Source organism: Grampus griseus (assembly GCF_964374135.1).
Source record: "Grampus griseus genome assembly, chromosome: 3".
NCBI classification, from domain to species: Eukaryota; Metazoa; Chordata; class Mammalia; order Artiodactyla; family Delphinidae; genus Grampus; species Grampus griseus.
In genome coordinates, this window is record NC_139019.1 from 6,024,209 (window position 1) to 6,038,928 (window position 14,720).

At 37.9% G+C, this 14,720-nt stretch overlaps 1 protein-coding gene across 2 annotated transcripts in view; it reads left to right on the forward strand.

The window, feature by feature from the left end:
• ADCY2 (adenylate cyclase 2) overlaps positions 1 to 14,720 on the forward strand; it is a gene marked incomplete at its 5' end in the record, with an annotated part of 433,407 nt that overhangs the window by 74,673 nt on the left and 344,014 nt on the right. The window lies entirely within an intron of this gene.

Genomic DNA, 14,720 nt, shown 5'->3' on the forward strand with positions numbered 1-14,720 from the left:
GGTCCGGGAAGATCCCACAAGCCGCGGAGCGGCTGGGCCCATGAGCCATGGCCGCTGAGCCTGCGCGTCCGGAGCCTGTGCTCCGCAGCGGGAGAGGCCACAGCAGGGAGAGGCCCGCGTACCGCAAAAACAAAACAAAAACAAAACAAAACAAAACAAAACTTCCTAGTGGTCGTTTGAGTGAGATGTCCCCTGCCAACCTGGCTGATTACGAAGGCAGAGAAGCCTCTGCTCAGTTTCAGCACTGAGTGTGTTTCTCTAGGGAGGACTGCCAGAGAGAGACCCCGTTTTTCTATCAGACACAAGGCTGTTTCCCCCTGGTTCTCTGAGACGTTCTCAGATCTCTGTGTGTGGAATTTATTCAAGGGCTCTGTCAATTACACAGTCTCCAAACCAATTCCTCTAATGTCAGGTTCTGCAAATTCGAGAGACAGAAGTTCAGTGCCATCTCCTGGTTCCCCGGTCTTATCCTGATGACAGTCACGACACGTTTCCTTTTTGCTGAGGGGTGGGCTTTGTGGGAGAGTCAGAGAAGCAGGTGGATTGCTCCTTAGCTTATTCTCCACAATAGCATACATTTTGTTGCTTGAAATGGAAGGCTGTGGAGGACAGTCCTAGAGGCCAGCACTGAGGAGGCAGAGAGAATGGGATGGTTTCACCATCTGTTTCTCCCAGCATTGTTCAGACCCCAGTAAGACGTGTCTCAGCATCCTTCTAGAACATGAAGTATCCTATTCCTATTACTTGTTTAGATGCATCCCATCCTATCAAATGGATGTATACAGGTAATCACTCCTTCCTGAATGGCTAAACCTTTCCTTTTGTTTCTGTTTCTTGTATGTTTCTTTTGTTTTTTTTTCCCATAAAATTCCTATTTTTCTAATATGCATTTTGTGCATATCAGTGGAATTGTGCCTTAATTATTGAATGCCACCTTGTCTCTTGATAAAGTTTTCCAATTTGTTTCTCATGCTGTATTAATTATATTACCTATAATATATTTGACATCATATTAATATAACTCCGAAGAGATACTGATTTTTCAGAAGTAAACGTTTGTTTCTGGTTACCTGTCAAGAACTGTTACCGTCCCCTGCACCTGGCTTCCAGGCCAGACTGTGATTGTCTAGTGCTCAGAGGTGTCCTTGTACAAGCAGTGTCCTCCGTTTTCACTGATGCTCTGCAGGTTGGCCTCTGGGGGTCAAGGTGAACATGTGGGAAGTTTAGTGGGTGGGATCCTGAGATCGACAATGGTGGGGGAGGGAGGGGAGCAGGCTGGGCTGAGGGAGAAGTGGGACTGTACTGCGGTCCCAGCATGGACTCAGCGCGCCCTGCAGGGAGCTCAGAAGCTTGAGAGTCACCCTCCGGAGATGGAGTGGGAGGGCTGGGCCTTCTACCCAGTGACCACCAGTCATTGAGCTGATCTGCTGCACCAGGGCAGGGCAAGCCCTGGGCAGGGGGGTCTGTTCAGGTGACGCAGGTGCAGGAGGGGTGATGTGTCCTCAGTCCTTAAGGGGATTCGGTTTGCCACACAGAAACCCCCAGGATTGGGAATCCGCCCTGTGCTCACAAATCATGGTGTTATCTGCGATCCTGCCCGCTTGCCCGAGATGGATGCCAAGGGTCAAGTCTGTACTTTCGTCCCTCTCTGTTCTGTGACTGCCTTATAGTGCGGGTCCTTTTTATTTCTCACTCTGAAATATCAGTACTCTCAGACTCCCAGCTGCCTTCCTCTCAGGCGCCCGCAGTTCAGTCTTTCCAGGGCAGGGTGACTTTTCTAAAGTCAACGTGTGACCAAGTCCCCCCACTGCTGGGAGCCATCTGCAGCTCCCCGTGCCCCCCCGATCACGTCTAGACCTCCTGCGCCTTGTGAATCTGTACGTGCTTTGACTTGTCCTTATCTCTCTGCCTCAACTCCACGCTGTCCATCCTCCACACTCGCCTCTGTGACTCGGCTCTTCTTGTAATGTTTTCCCGGCTGTTCAGAACAGAGAGCAGAGCCCCTCACCTGAGCTCAGACTGCACCATCATCACCCCGTCCTGTGGAGCAGGGCTGATCCCGTGTCCAAGGAACCCTCCAGGCCCCTCAGATGGCATGACTCGGAGGACAAAGGGGGTCGGACAGTCTTAATATCGGATCAGTAATAATAAGCACTTGGGAGCCTCTCCTATGTTTCCAGCAAAGTGTGAATTACGTGGAGAGCTAGCAAGGTGTCAGTAACAGGACTCCACGGTGTTAAAAACAACAAGAAAGAAACACTTCATTTCGATTAGTTGTCCTGGTATCTTTGGCTAAATTTCAGATGGTGAGAAAAGGTAATGGGTGGAAATATGGACTCTGTCCTTCTAAACCTGGGTGTTCTGAGAGAACACTGGCCCCAAGGCTGTACTGCTGTGCACAAGGAGCCCGTGCTAAGAACCCACTGTGCCATACTCGCCCCTGGGCCAGCAGTCCCATCTGCCACCCACCGGCACTCCCTTTGGGGAAATGTCCAGCTGTTTCTCATCTCTGCTGTCACTTCTTTTCACTCTTTATCACTCAGCCCTTCCCTACCCCCGAGATAGAGCAAAACTCAGGTAAACCCCTGTTTTATTTCCTGGTGGCCATTTTTAGTTTGGTCTAGTCTGTGAGCCATATTTAGGCACATACACGTATATGATAGTCCCAGTTGCTCCTGGCATCTCACCTGCATCGTGTGAAATGATTATGCTCTAAGTAAAAGGAGTTACCTTGACTTGGTGGGAACTTGTACCTCTCGTTCATTATGTGCCAGGAAGCTCATGTATCTGTGTGTCAAGAATCTCAAATTCATTTGTTTAGAAGAATCTAGTGTATTCCCATGAACTCTTAAGATAGGGTGCATTAATTATTTTTGGAAATTAATACTACAACAGCTTGAAATACTTTCTTGTTCCCAGGAATTTAACTAAATACCGAAAGAGGATAGTTACTTTTAAGTGAAATGACCTAAATTGAATATATTGATATTTATGAATTATTTTCATCTTGAGAGGGATATTGTACTTCATCTGTTGGTAATAAAAAGGTTCTTGAATAGTATTTTGTTTCCAGTGCAGTTAGTTCCATTTTATGTAAACCTGGAAAAGGTCATCCTGTACCCTTTCAGTTTCTCTGGAACTTCACGTGAGTGTTCTAAATCTGAATATTTTGGCATCCTTTTCTAAAAATACTTCATTAAATAGTTATCATTTATTCAATTTAGGAATAGATTTGGAGGCTGTTTCAATGAATTATTTAGCCAATCAGTGGAAAGTTTTAATTCATTTCAGCAAAAGGAGTTATAATGTAAAAGATGACTGAATTTATCAAAATGATTTTCTCTCATGACCACCGAAATATGTGTCCATTCTCTGTAGAGTAACCCGTGGTAAACGCTGGATGTCCTGTGAAAACAGTACAGGATTGTTATTCTTGTTGCTCAAAGGCAGAGTCCAAGGTTAAAACACGGATGAGATGTTTAAAATTTTTACATGAAAAATTAGAACTACCAGGTTTGTCTCACTAGACGTTTCTGATTTTTCATTAAATTTATGATTTTGAGCACAAAAAATGCAGAAAAACATGCTCTTAAAGGAGAAGAAACAAACTCACTAATACATAGATGAAGACTTAACCTAAAAGTTATTTTTTCAGTGCATTCTCACATTGATGCACTGAAACATCAATACATAGATGCGATAAATAGATGATAGATTATAGATAGATAGGTGATAGATAGATAGATAGGTTAGTTAATCTGTTCAGTTGATTGCTATTACAACACTGCAGGTGGCACACAAATATAATTTCCACCCCACATCATCAGAGCACATGAGGAGGCCGAGGAGTGACTATAGAGACCATGTAGTCACACCCTTTTTACTTCATTGGTTTTCTTTCCATATTTGTGTTTCCTCCATATAATTTGACTTAAATTGAAATAGTCTGTTTAAAATGGTGTGTGCTGTCTGCATACTTCTGATGATTCATTTATATTTACTCAGTTTCAAAATTCGCCTTGGAGAAGATGGGGGAGGAGATAGAAAGGCTCTTTATTTTCCCTACTTGTCCTCTCTATGGCCCTTTTAAATATCTCCTTCACTGCTTAGCAATATGCAAATATTAGGAAATTGCAGAGTAGAACCACGTACCAGTCTATGCTGGCAAATACTAAAATCTAATGACGTAGATGGATTTTAAATAAAATATATATTACCTAAATAGAATTAAGGCAACTTCAGAAAGAACTTATTTTTTATAAAGGCTCTAGTATCAGAAAGGTTTATTCTAGGAGCTGATGGATCCTGTAATGTTTAACCTGTTGCAAAATAGGAAAAGGAAAGTTTTCCAATTCATTTTTATGACTCTGGCATCATCCTAATATTCTAACCTGATAAAAATAACACTGTTGGAAAATTTTATGGCTGTAGATGCAAATTCTTAAGAAAAGTATTGGCAAATTTAGCCCAATAGTGTATTAAAACTATAATATTAATAGTGGCTAATAGCTACATGTATGATATTGATACTATGTTCCAGGAACTATTCTAAGTTCATATTATTCACTTATTAACTAGAATGTAAGCTCAAAAAGTCTTCTTCTGTTTTTCTCATAGGTATAATAACAGAACCCAGAATTGTGCATGGCACAAAACAGAAAGTCAATAAATTTATCGAATAAATGAATTAATAATTTTCATAACAACATTAGATTGATACTATTAATATTGCCATTCTCTATAAAAATGGTATAACAGATCCGTAGAGATGAAGGAGTTTGCCCAAGGGCACACATACCTTGCTCAACTATGTAGTTTTTTGGGGGGAGTGCAAGGAAGGTTTGACTTTAGAAAATATAATAATATTGCTTAATATTTTAATCTATCAAAAGGAAAAATCACAAGGTCATTTTAATATATACTCAAAAACAGTTAAGATAATTCAATTCCGATTCTTAGGTGGGGAAAAATCTCAGTAAAATAAAAATCAAAAGGAAATTTCCTTGATATTTTATAAAGATAACTCAAGCTCAGCCTCCAAATTCTTACAGATATAACATCAGAGGAATTCCCATTAGATTGAAGACTAAAGAAGGATGTATGCTATCAATTCTGTTGGATAACATTGTACTGAAAAGAATCTTTAGTTCAACAGGGGGAAAAATTAGAGTATACGTATAGGAAAGGATAAGGCAACTTATCATTAATGTGGCTATTATACATTGACCTCGATACATAACAGCTGGGTGACTATGGCAAAGGTTATTTAACCTCTCTAAGCTTTAATATTTAATATCACCACTGAGACTATTAAGATGACATACTTCACAAATTTATTGTTTAAATAAATTGGATAATGCATGTAAGGTGCCTCCCTTATGGTAGTTGGAAGATAGTAAGTACACTCAGTAAATGTTATTCGTTTTTATTATTACCTCCTGAGAAGTCAAAGGTACATAATTGAAAACCATTAGCATTAATGGAGAGATTCCATAAGTCATTGTGTTATTAAGTTCATGTATAAAGCTTAAGTGCTTTTTAATATATGAGTTTAAAAAGTTAGCAAATATGATGGGACAATAACCCAATTTACCTTAACACTAGTATATCTAGGAATATGTTATCATTTTAACATATTAACAATAATATGTCTAGAGATAAACATAGAGTTAAAAGTCCTGAAATAAAACTATAAAACTTTAAGGAGTGCTATAAGAAAAGATATTAATTAATCCAGAGGTAGCATAGGCTTACATATGAAGATTCAATGTTCTAAAAACAACAACAACAAAGTTTTTAACCCAGTCTTTAATCTCAGCCAAAATGCACATATAAATATGGGGAAATTAATCACATGTCACTAATTTTAATATGGAAGAGTAATACACAAACAAGAATAACCAGGGAAGCTGTATAAAGAAGATCCAAGAGATGGTTACTTGTATTTTTGTGATATTAGAACATGTGAAAGTTATAATAATTAAAAGACTAGGCTACTGAAATAAAAATAGACATATGGAACAGAAATAGTCACAAGTACATATGTGTCATTTCAAATCAGTGGGAAAGGAATTGAGCCTTCAAAAAAAGTGTTAGCTAACCATTTGGGGATAAAAGCAGGAAATTACAATTTCTGGTGTCAGTATTCCTATTTAGATGGCCACATAATCTAAATTTCTCCAAAAACATTCACATCAATCAGGAGAGCAAATGAGGTCATTGATAATCCATCTCAAAAGCATAACTTGGAGGCAAAAATTAGCAAATATGTAAGTGATTTGTCTGATGGGAAATACACTTTCCTTTACCAGCTACCAGCAGAGCCACATACGGAGACCGTGCCTGATCAGAGCCAGGAAGAAATTGCGCTGAAAACAAGAGTGGAAGGTGGCAGCCCGGGGGTAGAAAAAATAAAAATTAAAATAAAATAAAATCATTTCCAGAGATAAAAAGACCCTCATACCTGGTCTGAACCTTGGTGGATCAAAACACTGACTAATGCAGAAAGTAAAGAAATAAATTGAGGGCTTCCCTGGTGGCACAGTGGTTGAGAGTCTGCCTGCCGATGCAGGGGACACAGGTTCGTGCCCCGGTCTGGGAAGATCCCACATGCCGCGGAGCTGCTAGTCCCGTGAGCCATGGCTACTGAGCCTGTGCGTCCGGAGCCTGTGCTCTGCAACGGGAGAGGCCACAACAGTGAGAGGCCCGCGTACCGCAAAAAAAAAAAAAAAAGGAAAAATATTGAAAGTGCACCGGAGCAGGGGTGGCAGTCTTGGAAAGGCACTGCTTTTTTGGGGAGAAGGAATTCCTGGGATGCATAGTGATGGAAAGAAAGAAAATTGAGAGTGGAAATTAAAGTCCAGATCTGCTCTCTTAGCAACTTTTAAGTATACAATACAGTGTTGTTAGCCATAGTCATCATGCTGTGCATTAGATCCCTACAACTTGTCTTCTGAATGGAAGTTTTTACCCTTTGGCCAACATCTCCCCAGTTACCCTGTCCCCTTCCCTCCCCAGCCCTGGTAACCACCATTCTACTCTCTGTTTCTATGAATTCGGCTTTGGCTTTTTTAGATTCCACATATAAGGGATATCATACAGTGTTTGTCTTCTCTGTCTGACTTATTTCACTTAGCATAATACCCTTATGTCGAAAATTGCAGGATTTTCTCGTTTCTCCTGGCTGAATATATGCATGTCTTTCCATTGTGTGTGTGTGTGTGTGTATATACACATATATATGGCAACTTCTTTATCCATTCATCTACTGACAGACACTTAGGTTGTTTCCACATTGTGGCTATTGTGAGTAATGCTGCAATGAACGTGGGAATGCAGATATCTCTTTGAGATCCTGATTTCATTTCCTTTGGATATATACCCAGAAGTAGAATTTCTGGATGACACGGTAGTTCTGTTTTTAATTTTCTTGATGAACCTTAATTCTGTTTTCCATACTGGCTGCACCAATTTAGATTCCTATTCACAGTGCACAAGGGTTGGAAGTGTCAGCTAAAACTATGGTGGTAACATTTTACAATATATAAGTACACCAAATCAATTCCTTGTGCATTTTAACCTTATAAAATATTGTATGTCAATTACATCTCAATAAAGCAAGAAAAAATAAAATATTTTTTGAATTAAGAAAAAATCAGAACATATTCTGATCCCTTCCAAGGAGCCATTGATTGAAGAAAACATATTTCATTATATCGAAATAAGATGGAACCCTTCATTCAAATATATGTATGTGTGTGTGTGTATATAAAACATATATAATATTGTTTGTTCAGGAAAATAACAGACATTTCTAATGAACAGAACATGGAAGACAACATCTATACCAAGTTTCTCTAAGAAAAAATCAGAAAATGAGAATGGAAAACCCCAAAAAACAAACCCCAAAATCAAAAAAGGAAAACATAACACACAACTCCAAGCTAATTTATATTCTTAAAGCGCTGTCAAATAAGTTTTAAAACTGCACATTAGAAATTCAAAAATTCAGAGCAAAAATGGATAAAAAACGGGAGATACAGAAGAAGAATTGGCCAATCTTAGGAAAAAAATATTAAAGAAAAAGGCACAAAGGACAGAATAGATTTAATGAAAATATAATAAAGGATTTTGAGGAGTGACGTTAGCCAAGAGAACCAAGATGAAATAAAAAAGTAAAAAGATTAGTGGGAAAGGGATTGTTATAAAAGATAGGCAAAAAAAAAAAAAAGTTTTAACATTCATTTAACTGCAGTCGCTGGAGACAAAAGCAATGTAATGAAACAGACCTAATGTTTAAAAACTAAAATAGAAGAATTTGGGGGGAAATTAATGAAGACCTGAACTTATACATTGGAGAGTCCACTATGTACCTAAGAAAACTGACCTAAAATGGTCAATGCTGCCATGTTTCTGAGAAGTCTGCTAGATTTTACAGAGAAGAACACATCTGCAGGGTGTCCATACAAAAAGATGCATCACTTAGAGAAAAGAAAATCAGAAGTACATCAGCATTCTCTATGTTGACAGAGCAAGCAAGACAGCAATGAAGCAATAATTTAAGAAACCCAAGGATATATTGTGTGTGAGCTAGTAATTTTATATCCAGCCAAACTGCCTTTCAAGAATCAAAAACCCAAGTAATACTGTACTCATGAATCCTTCCTGAGCAATCTAGGAGAGCAGTTCCCCTCAAACTGTTGTTTCACGAGGAAGAGAAAAGGAGCTTGTTCCAGAAAGTTACTCAATGTATCACTTGCTTTTGTGAATTAAACATGCAAAAAAAAAAAAAAACAAAACACAAAACAGCTGAACTGAACAATGTCCTTGGTGAAATAATTCATTTAATTCCAGCATGAGTTTCTTAACTTCTGTTGCCAGTTTGTAGACCATACTTTGAGTGGTGCCATAAAAAAGGACAAGGTGTATCCAAGAAAAGATGACTGGAACACTTAGACAATAGGACTGATGATGTGCATTGAATATACTGAACTTTACAAGGTATTTAGGAAGCCTGGAAGCATAGGTGAACATTCACAGTGTCTTCTAGGACATCTGCATTCTGTAAAACAATAATAATAAAGATGACCATTAGGTGTTTCTAAACTTTACGGATACTATGTAGATCTAAGAGTAAAAGGAAAGTGGGGACAAATAGGAGAAAGCAGTACATGTAAATATTATATTTTCTGAAAAGACAGAAGTGACACAATTTTAAAATGGGAGGAGTATTGACAGAAATTGAGCAGGTGAAATTCTTGTATGCTGCTTTTGGTGGTGTAAATTGGTTCGACTACTTAGAAAACTTTAAATTAGTGGGTACTACAGTTCAACACATGCACAGCCTACTACGGAGCAACTGCATTCAGTTTAACTTCAACCTAAGTGTATAAACGTATTCATCAAAAGATATGTATAAGAACAGTCATAGCAGCACTTGGTAGTAATAGCATAAGTCTAGAAACTACCCACATGTCCATTAGGAGAAAAACAATTAAACAAATTGTGTTATATTCACACAATGGGATGGTAGACAACAAGGAGGAAGAAGGAACCACAATGATTATACTCAGTGACATGGATGAATCCCACAAATATAATGTTGATGAGAAAAATCCAAACATAACAGGCTATATGTGGTAGGATTCCATTCATATAAAAAAACAGACAAAATTAATCTCCAGTATTTGAAGTCAGGATAGTGGTTACCTTTTTGGTGCTCTTGCTGGTGGGTGGGGGCCCCCTAAGGACAGGTTTCTGGAATCCTTGAAATATTCTTTTTTTCTTTTTGGCCGCGCTATGCAGCTTGTGGGATCTTAGTTCCCCGACCAGGGATCGAACCCAGGCCCTCGGCAGTGAAAGCACGGAATTCTGTTTTCTTGTTTTGGGTTCTGATTATACAACATTGTTTGCTTTGTGAAATCCATTGTGCTGTGTGCAGTTAAAAATTTTGCACTTTTTTTGTGGATGTCACACTTAAATGAAAGGTTCAGAACAGGGAGTAAAGAGAACAGAGGAAAAATAAAATGAGCTCCTTGATTGTTGCTTAGGTAGTAAATGAGAGTCAAAGGATAGAATTTAAAGCTGACAAAGCAAATAGCACACACCTGGTAGGGAAAAGAAGGCCTAAGGGTACTAACATGTATTGTGTAGTAGTTACCACTAAAACAAAAATGCAAACCTTTCTAAATATTAATACAAAGATACATAATGCAATAAATATTTTATATTTAAATATTTTATATTTATGTTTATATAGACAAAGAACCATAGTAAACATAATGTAATATACACAGTAAAATTAATATAAACTGTTTGACCAAGTTATAATGTTGCAGTCATATCAATCTATACAAATGGACTTAACCTACTTAAAAGAAGAAAAAAAAATACTCATATTGGCTCACAAAATAAAACCTGACTCTGTGCTTTTTACAAGAGACTTACTTCCAGCAATTCAGAAAGGCTAAAAGTGTGGGAGCCCTTTCACTGTCTCCTGTGCTGTGTCCCTTTACGTACCCCATCACTGTGGCATTTTGTTGTTCGTATGCATTTGTTTGCACTACAAGAGGCTCAAAGCTGATTGTGTATGTTTCCTGCCCCAGTGCTAGAATCAGCCATTTCTCAAGGAACATCAAAGCTGGAACAATTTGAACACCAAAGTAAATAAGGTAGTATTGGATTATAATCCACAGTCTAAAGTGAATATTCATAAATCCACACCAGAATAAATAAATGATTCAATGCATAAATAAATGGGTAGAATAATCAGATCTCCCATGCAGAAGAATTCCACATGATTTATGTAGATATTCTGCCTTCAAGTAAGGAGAGTGTAGCTCCTCACCCTGCAAGTCTGGGCGGCACATAGTAAATTCTTGACAGAGGGCATTATGGATGGGTCAGGGGGTGGTAACTTTAGAGTGGAGAAGCCTGATGAACATGACCTTAGCCACGTGATCAAGATGAACATCAACAGTTATAAGTCGTGTGAATAGTACCTGCCCTTGATATGGTGTGATGAGAAAGGCACTTGATCTCTGTAGTCTTCCTCCCCTAAACACTTATTTCCAGGAAAATCATGAGAAAAATATCAGAAGTTCAATCAAGGGACAGTCTATAAAATATCTTATTAATACTCCTCAAAATTGTCAAGGTCATCAAAAGCAAGAAAAACTCAGAGAAATTGTCAGTGTATGGGGGCATTAGAATGTAATGAGGTATTCTGGATGGTATCCCAGAACAAACAGAATAAGGGCATTAGGTGAAAACTAAGGAATTCTGAGTAAATGATGGCATACTAATGTAAGATGTTAATAATAATGTAAGATGTTAATAAAGAGAAGCTGCATGCAAAGTATATGGAGATGCTGTATTATCTTTGCAGTTTTTCAGTAAATATAAAACTGTCCTAAGAAAATAGTTGATTAATAATTTTAACAAGGGGAGGATTCAAAGTTACACCAGTTAAATGCAAACAGTGGAAAAAAGAGGAGATATAGTGATATTGGACCAGGTAGAGTAACAGTATAACCACCTTCATGAGTCAGAAGCTAGAGGAAATGCAAGGAGACATAGACAGATAAAGACTTAGAATAAGATCTAAACCGATAACCAGTGAAGTAGCTCTTAGTGTTCTAAATTAAATGTGAGTCCCAAGAATAGAAAACTTATCTTCATCTGAAGTGGGTCATCAATAGAAATTCCCTGGATATTTATCTGTTGTTTGATTATTGTTCCTAAAAGTACATATTCAAAAATAAGACTAATTGGAACTATCAGAAAGAGAAATTAACAAAACAGTCCCATTTACAGTTGCATCATAAAGAATAAAATACCTAGGAATAAATCTAAGGGGGTATAAGGCCTGTATTTGAAGAACTATAAGACACTGATGAAAGAAATTGAAGACAACAAAAACAGAAAGATATATTGTGTTCATGAAGTGGAAGAATTAGTACTGTTAAAATGACCATACTACCCAAGGCAATCTACAGATTCAGTGCAATCTCTATGAAAATATCAATGCATTTTTCATGGAACTAGAACAAATAATTCTAAAATTTGTATGGAAACACAGAAGACCCTGAATAGCCAAAACAATCTTGAGAAAGGACAAAGCTGGAAGTATTGTGTGCCCTGATTTCAAACTATACTACAAAGAGACAGTCATCAAAACAGTATGGTACTGGCACAAAAATAGACACATAGCTCAGTGGAACAGAATAGAGAGCCCAGAAATGAACCCACACTTATATGGGCAATTAATCTATGACAAAGGAGTCAAGAATATACAATGGAGAAAAGACAGCCTCTTTAAAAATGGTGTTGGGAAAACTGGACAGCTACATGCAACAGAATGAAACTAGACTACTCTCTCACACCATAAGCAAATACAAAATCAAAATGGATTAAGGACTTGAATGTAAGACCTGAAACCATAAAACTTCTAGAAGAAAACATAGGCTGTAAGCTGTTTGACGTCAGTCTTAGTAGTATTATTTTGGATCTGTCTCCCAAGTCAAAGGAAACAAAAGCAAAAGTAAACAAATAGGACTACATTGAACCAAAAAGATTTGCATAGCAAAGGAAACTATTAACAAAAAATCCACCTACAAAATGGGAGAAGATATCTGCAAATGATATGTCTGATAATGGATTAATACCCAAAACATACAAAGAATTCATACGACTCAACATCAGATCAAACAAACAACCTGATTAAAAAAAATGGGCAGAGGACCTGAATAGACACTTTTCCATAGAAGACATAGAGATGGCCAAAAGACATAAGAAAGATGCTCAGCATCACTAACCATCAGGGAAATGCAAATGAAAATTGCAATGAGATAACACCTCACACCTGTGAGAATGACAAGTATCAAAAAGACACCAAATATCAAGTGTTGGCAAGGATGTGGAGAAAGGAGAAGCTTCGTGCACTGTTGGTGGGAATGTAAATTCATGCAGCCACTATGGCAAATAGTAGGGAGGTTCCTCAAAAATTTAAAAATAGAACTATCATATGATCCAGCAATTCCACTTCTGGGTATTTTTCTGAAACAAAAACACTAATTCAAAAAGATATATGCACCCCTGTGTTCGTTGCAGCATTATATGCGATAGCCAAAACATGAAAGCAACTTAAGTGTCCATTGATAGATGAACGGACAAAGAAGATGTGTGTATATATGTATATATGTGTATATACACATATATATATATATATATGAATTCTACTCAGCCATAAAAAAAATGAAATCTTGCCATTTGTAACAACATGGATGGATCTAGAGGGTATTAATGCTAAGTGAAATAAGTCAGACAGAGAAAAACAAATACTGTATGATTTCACTTATATATGGAATCTAAAAAAACAAAACAAATGAACAAACATAACAAAATGTAAAGAGTCATAGATACAAAGAACAGAGTTGGTGGCCAGAGAGGAGTGTGGAGGGGATAAGTGAAATAGGTGAGGGAGATTAAAAGATACAAACTTAACAGTTGCAAAATAAATGAGTCATGGGTATGAAAGGTACAGTGAGGAGAATATAGTCAATAACTAGGTCATGTCTTTGTATAGTGACATATTGTAACTAGACATCCTGGTGGTCATTTTGAAATGTATTAAAGTATCCAATCACTATGCTGTGTAACAGGAGCTGTCATAGTGTGGTAGGTCAGTTATACTTCAAAAGCAAACAAACAAACTCACTCATAGAAAAAGATCAAATTTGTGGTTACCAGAAGTGGAGCAGTTGGGGTGGGGTGCTGAATGAAGGCAGTCTGATAGAATTCGCCTGTGAAGTCATCAGGTCCTGGACTTCAGTTCATTGGGAGTTTTTTGTTTGTTTGTTTGTTTGTTTTGTTTTGTTTTTTGTTTTGCCGTACACGGGCCTCTCACTGTTTTGGCCTCTCCCACTGCGGAGCACAGGCTCTGGACGTGCAGGCTCAGCAGCCATGTTTCACGGGCCCAGCCGCTCCGCGGCATGTGGGATCTTCCTGGACCGGGGCACGAAGCCGCATTCCCTGCATTGGCAGGCGGACTCTCAACCACTGTGCCACCAGGGAAGCCCCATTGGGAGTTTTTAAATCACGGTTTCAATTTTATTACTTGTAATTGGTCTGTTCATGTTTTCTGTTTCTTCCTGGTTCAGTCTTGGAAGGTCGTACCTTCTAAGAATTTGTCCATTTCTTCCAGGTTGTCCATTTTATTGGCATAGAGTTGCTTGTAGTAGTCTCTTACGTTCCTTTGTATTTCTGCGGTGAAAGTTGTAACTTCTCCTTTTTCATTTCTAATTTTACTGAACTAAGTCCTCTTCCTTTTTTTTTTTTTTTGATGAGTCGGCTAAAGGTTTATCAATTTTGTTTACCTTCTCAAAGAACCAGCTTTTAGATTCCTTGATCTTTGCTTTTGTTTTCTTTTTCTCTATTTCATTTGTTTCTGCTCTGATCTTTATGATTGCTTTCCTTCTACCAACTTTGGGTTTTGTTTGTTCATGTTTCTCTAGTTGATTTAGGTGTAAGGTTAGGTTGTTTATTTGAGATTTTTCTTGTTTCCTGAGGTAGGATTGTATTGCTATAAACTTCCCTCTTAGAACTGCTTTTGCTGCATCCCATAGGTTTTGGATTATTGTGTTTTCATTGTCATTTGTCTCCAGGTATTTTCTGATTTCCTCTTTGATTTCTTCAGTGATCCGTTGGTTGTCTAGTAACAT